At 47.5% G+C, this 5,355-nt stretch overlaps 1 non-coding gene across 1 annotated transcript; it reads right to left on the reverse strand.

Annotated features, from left to right (window-relative positions):
* Positions 1-3,182: 3,182 nt before the first annotated feature.
* Positions 3,183-3,258, reverse strand: TRNAP-GGG (transfer RNA proline (anticodon GGG)). Its single transcript has one exon. It is a non-coding gene; the product is annotated as a tRNA-Pro (tRNA).
* Positions 3,259-5,355: the final 2,097 nt, after the last annotated feature.

The raw sequence follows: 5,355 nt of genomic DNA on the forward strand, positions 1-5,355 counted from the left end.
TTCTGTCAAGCGTGGACCATGATTGCAGCCATTAACCGTGATCACTTCACGTGTGATGAATATCAGTCCCCCTAAGAGTAATCACGATATTTGTAGGAGTCTGGTTTCCAACGGTGTCACCCAATTTGACAGCAATTAAAATGGAGAGACAGTGAGACAGAGAGATAACCCAGCTCCTCTTCGCAGAGAGGATATTTCTAAACGGTTCTCGCGTAGGATCTTAACAGTATCCACTGATAAAAATCAAAGATCTTCATTTTTAGTAACTTCTATCCTCTTCTGTGAAAAATGCATGCCTCCCAGTCCTTTAACTCGAGAGGCGTTCTTTGCTCTCAAAAATCCTCTGTTTCTTTTTCCAAAGAGGTACATTTCAAAGGTTGACTAAGCAAAGCCAAAAACAAACATTTTGTATCCACATACAGAGTAAAAAATGCAAGATGGTTCTGTCGTGGTGAGCTGAGACAGGATTTTTCTCCGTCATGCCTGGAAGGAAGTTAAACGTAGCTTCTGGGTCCTGTACCCCAGAAAGGGCCACAGCTAAACTGTGCCAATATAAAAACGCCCCATGTCCTGTGTGGATTGGGAACAGAATAAAACGCACCCACACGCTACAAGGAAACTCCCAGAGGACTGATACAATTTTGAAACCTAGAAAGAAGAACAATGTTTAGATACGCAATTTTACCGAACAAACTTCAAACTTGCTGACTCTAAACGCGGTTTAAAAAGTTGGGTTCAGCCTGACCTGTGGTGGCACAGCGGATAAAGCGTCGACCTGGAATGCTGAGGTCGCCGGTTCAAAACCCTGGGCTTGCCTGGTCAAGGCACATATGGGAGTTGATACTTCCTGCTCCTCCCCCCTTCTCTCTCTCTCTCTCTCTCTCTCTCTCTTTCTCTCTCCTCTCTAAAGTATGAATAAAGACCAAAAAATAAAAAATAAAAATAAAAGCCTGACCAGGCAGTGGCACAGTGGAGAGAGCGTCAGACTGGGACTCAGAGGACCCAGGTTCGAGACCCCAAGGTTGTCAGCTTGAGCGTGGGCTCATCAGATTTGAGCAAGGCTCACCAGTTTGAGCCCAAGGTCGCTGGTTCGAGCAAGGGGTCACTCGCTCTGCTGAAGGCTCCCGGTCAAGGCACATATGAGAAAGCAATCAATGAACAACTAAGGAGCCACAACAAAGAATTGATGCTTCTCATCTCTCTCCCTTCCTATCTGTCTGTCCCTCTCTCTGACTCTCTCTGCCACAAAAAAAAAAAAAAAAAAAAGACTAGAAAAACAATACTTTAATAAAAGTTGAGTGAAAGTCCACAGGGTGGGGCAAAAACCAGCTTACAGGGGTTCGTATGAAAAATAAGACAATCCTTAACAAATAATAATACAAGAATGAATTCTGCGTGTTGTGTACTCACAACAGAAAACCTATGTGTGCCTCATTCCTGGTATATTTAACAATGGACTCTTCCAGCAATATTACACAATGTCCAATTAACAGTCTTGACCTAGATATCACTTCGCCTTGAAAAGGAAACTCCTCTCCCATAAACAGTAGGAATAAATGTAGGCAGTAGAGTAGAGTAGACATAATCAGAAACACAATGTTACACTTTCCCCACTTGTGAATTGTAACATATTTCCCCAGAGCGGAGAATCAGGTCCAGGGGTTGTCAGTAAACATTCAGAACTCAAGAGAAGACTTTGTAACCCTGAGAGAAAGGAAATAGTTTTATGTATTTCCAGTCTCTCTCTCTTTAAATTTCTACAGGTGACCTGTTTATTCTAGTTCTATATTTTTATTGGAAAATTATATATTGGTAAATGTCATTCAATCACGGTCCAGACAAAAATCAAATCTCAAAAGTCAGAAATATGATAGTAGAGGTCTCCAAAGGAGTTTACCTAAAACATTTAAAATATTATTGTGCCCTGGCCCGTTGGCTCAGTGGTAGAGTGTCGGCCTGGCGTGCGGGAGTCCCGGGTTCGATTCCCGGCCAGGGCACACAGAAGAAGCACCCATCTGCTTCTCCACCCCTCCCCCTCTCCTTCCTCTCTGTCTCTCTCTTCCCCTCCTGCAGCCAAGGCTCCAGTGGAGCAATGTTGGCCCGGGCGCTGAGGATGGTTCCGTGGCCTCTGCCTCAGACGCTAGAGTGGCTCTGGTCGCAACAGAGCGATGCCCCAGATGGGCAGAGCATCACCCCCTGGTGGGCATGCCGGGTGGATCCCGGTCAGGCACATGCAGGAGTCTGTCTGACTGTCTCTCCCCGTTTCCAGCTTCAGAAAAATACAAAAAAAAAAGATAAAATATTATTGTGTTTTTTCTTTAAAAGTGAGAACAGGAAAAGCCTCTTTTTAAAATCTATTTTATAGTAAGTAAGAAACCACTTTAAAATGTTGGCTTTTTATTTTAACTGTCCCCACAGTGGTCATTAATGATATTTCTCTCACTAAAACCTAAAAGCTCTCTCTTGCTATCTTGAAGTCTCTGCGATGAGTTTCAGAGGTGACTTCTCTCCTCCTTGAATTCCCGCCTCCTATGGCTTCCGAGAAATGTGTCTCCAAGTGTCTCGCTGCTCTTGTGTTTAAATAAACTTCTGTATTTTAATTTAGGATTGTTTTTTTTTTTATCTGTATAAAAAAAAGGTCAGCTGTTTTTTAGCATTACACTCTAACCCAGGCCATCGGAAACAATGTATCTTTGCATCTCTCTGGTCTGTGACAGCTTCTCCGTCTTGATAATGCTGTTGGCGACCTTGATGGTCTTCAGGAGTGCCAGTCAGACATTCTGCCGCATGTCCTGCTGCCGGGATTCGTCTGATGCTTGCTTTTTTTTTTTGTATTTCTCTGAAGCTGGAAACGGGGAGAGACAGTCAGACAGACTCCCGCATGCGCCCGACCGGGATCCACCCGGCACGCCCACCAGGGGCGATGCTCTGCCCACCAGGGGGCGACGCTCTGCCCACCAGGGGGCGACGCTCTGCCCGCCAGGGGGCGATGCTCTGCCCCTCCGGGGCGTCGCTCTGTGGCAACCAGAGTCACTCTAGTGCCTGGGGCAGAGGCCAAGGAGCCATCCCCAGCGCCCGGGTCATCTTTGCTCCAATGGAGCCTTGGCTGCAGGAGGGGAAGAGAGAGACAGAGAGGAAGGAGGGGGGGAGGGGTGGAGAAGCAGATGGGCGCTTCTCCTGTGTGCCCTGGCCGGGAATCGAACCCGGGACTTCTGCACCCCAGGCTGACGCTCTACCACTAAGCCAACCGGCCAGGGCCTGATGCTTTCTTCTCACGATTAAGCCTGTGTGATGACTTTCTGGAGAAGGGACCACACAGGGGAAAGTCTATTTTCTTCACTTTTGTATCGCAGGGACAAACTCCGAGCATGACTTATTGGTAACGGTGACTTGGGTCAGCTGGCTGAGGTTGTGGTTTGTAGGATCCTGTTACCAGAAAGTTGCTTCTTTCCTTCAACTTTCTGCGTCATCTCCTCTGAAAGGGAATCACCCCACGATTCAGGCAGAAAAGAGTGAAGAAATGTCTGTGTTCCACCTCATAGAAAGTGCAGTGTCCACGTAAATTATTTGGGTTTTTTTCTGGAAGGACGCATCTATTCTTTCTCATTTATTTATTTTTCTTTTTTTTTTTTTTTTGTATTTTTCTGAAGCTGGAAACGGGGAGAGACAGTCAGACAGACTCCCGCATGCGCCCGACCGGGATCCACCGGGCACGCCCACCAGGGGGCGATGCTCTGCCCACCAGGGGGCGATGCTCTGCCCCTCCCGGGCGTCGCTCTGCTGAGACCAGAGCCACTCTAGCGCCTGGGGCAGAGGCCAAGGAGCCATCCCCAGCGCCCGGGCCATCTTTGCTCCAATGGAGCCTTGGCTGCGGGAGGGGAAGAGAGAGACAGAGAGGAAGGAGAGGGGGAGGGGTGGAGAAGCAGATGGGCGCTTCTCCTATGTGCCCTGGCCAGGAATCGAACCTGGGACTCCTGCACACCAGGCCGACGCTCTACTGCTGAGCTAACCGGCCAGGGCTACATTTTTTTTTTTTTTAGAGAGAGGAGAGAGAGAAGGAAGGAGGAACAGGAAGCATCAACTTCCTCTCTGTGCATTGACCGGGTGAGCCCGGGGTTTCGAACTGGAGACCTCAGCATTCCAGGTCAACGCTTTTATCCACTGCGCCCCCCACCCCAGATCAGGCCTCATTTATTTATTTTTTTTAATCGTGTATTTATATCAGTGTGGACTAATCGATATGTATTTAATACTTAGTGTGATAACACACTGAGTCATTTGGTTGGTCAAGTAGTGTCAACTTTGGCCTTTGGAAATAATTCCTTTTTTATTTTTTATTTTTTGTCCCTTCAAGAAATATCAGCCTTGCCCTTGTCACACAGCTCGACTGGTTAGAGCATCGTCCAGCTGCACAGAGGTGGCCGGTTCAATCCCCGGTCAGGGCACATACAAGAACAGATGTTTCTTTCTCTCTCTCTTTCTTTCTCTCTCTCTCTCAAATTAACAAAATAAGCGCTTGAAAAAGAGAAAGAATGGTTCATCTCTGATAGGACATTTTGAGCAGCACTAAGCATTTTATTTTAATGGAGATCTGGAAGCCAGCCAAAATTCTTCCTGTTTGGTCATGTCTGCGCTCTCCTCGTTTTTATAAATAATATCCAAACTGACAGCATTGAAATGGTTTCGGATGTTAGTGCTGCCCGGGCTTTAGCAGAAGTGGCTGTTTCTCAGATGTCCTCATCCTTGTCTACTGTACTCAACTCACCTCTGCTTCCCCATTCTCCACGAGGGAGGGTGACTTGACCTTGTGACTTCGTTACATCTCCTGGGTTGCAAGGTCCCCGACATCAGTGAAGTCACGTTTTGATACCCCGGAATCAAAGACTGGTTGGCCCGGCCCCAGCTTGCATTGATGTCCGCATGAGATGGGCAGGGTCTTCCCCAAGAAGCCTGGCTTTCTCCTTGCTGGGCATGAACGGATGACTGTTCACACTGAGCCTCACATTCACGGGCAGGAGACAGGAGGCCACAGAAGGTCTGTAGTGTCTCCAGACCCTGAGCGAGTTCTCTCCCTGTCTTTATTTTTTTAAATTTTTTTAAGAGAGAGAGAGAGAAAGAAAGAAAGAGAGAGAGAAGGAAGGAGGGAAGGAAGGAAGGAGGGAGGAAGAAGGAAGGAAGGAAGGAAGGAATGAAGGAAGGAAGAAAGGAAGAAAGGAAGGAAAGAGGGAGGGGAAGGAAAGAGAGAGAGAGGGAGGGAGGGAGGAAGGGAGGGAGGGAGGGAGAGACAGAGAGAAAGAGAAAGGAAGGAAGGAAGGAAGGAAGGAAGGAAGGAGGAAGGAAGAAGGAAGGAAGGAA

The sequence above is a fragment of the Saccopteryx leptura genome, chromosome X, assembly GCF_036850995.1.
Source record: "Saccopteryx leptura isolate mSacLep1 chromosome X, mSacLep1_pri_phased_curated, whole genome shotgun sequence".
In the NCBI taxonomy this organism is placed as follows: domain Eukaryota; kingdom Metazoa; phylum Chordata; class Mammalia; order Chiroptera; family Emballonuridae; genus Saccopteryx; species Saccopteryx leptura.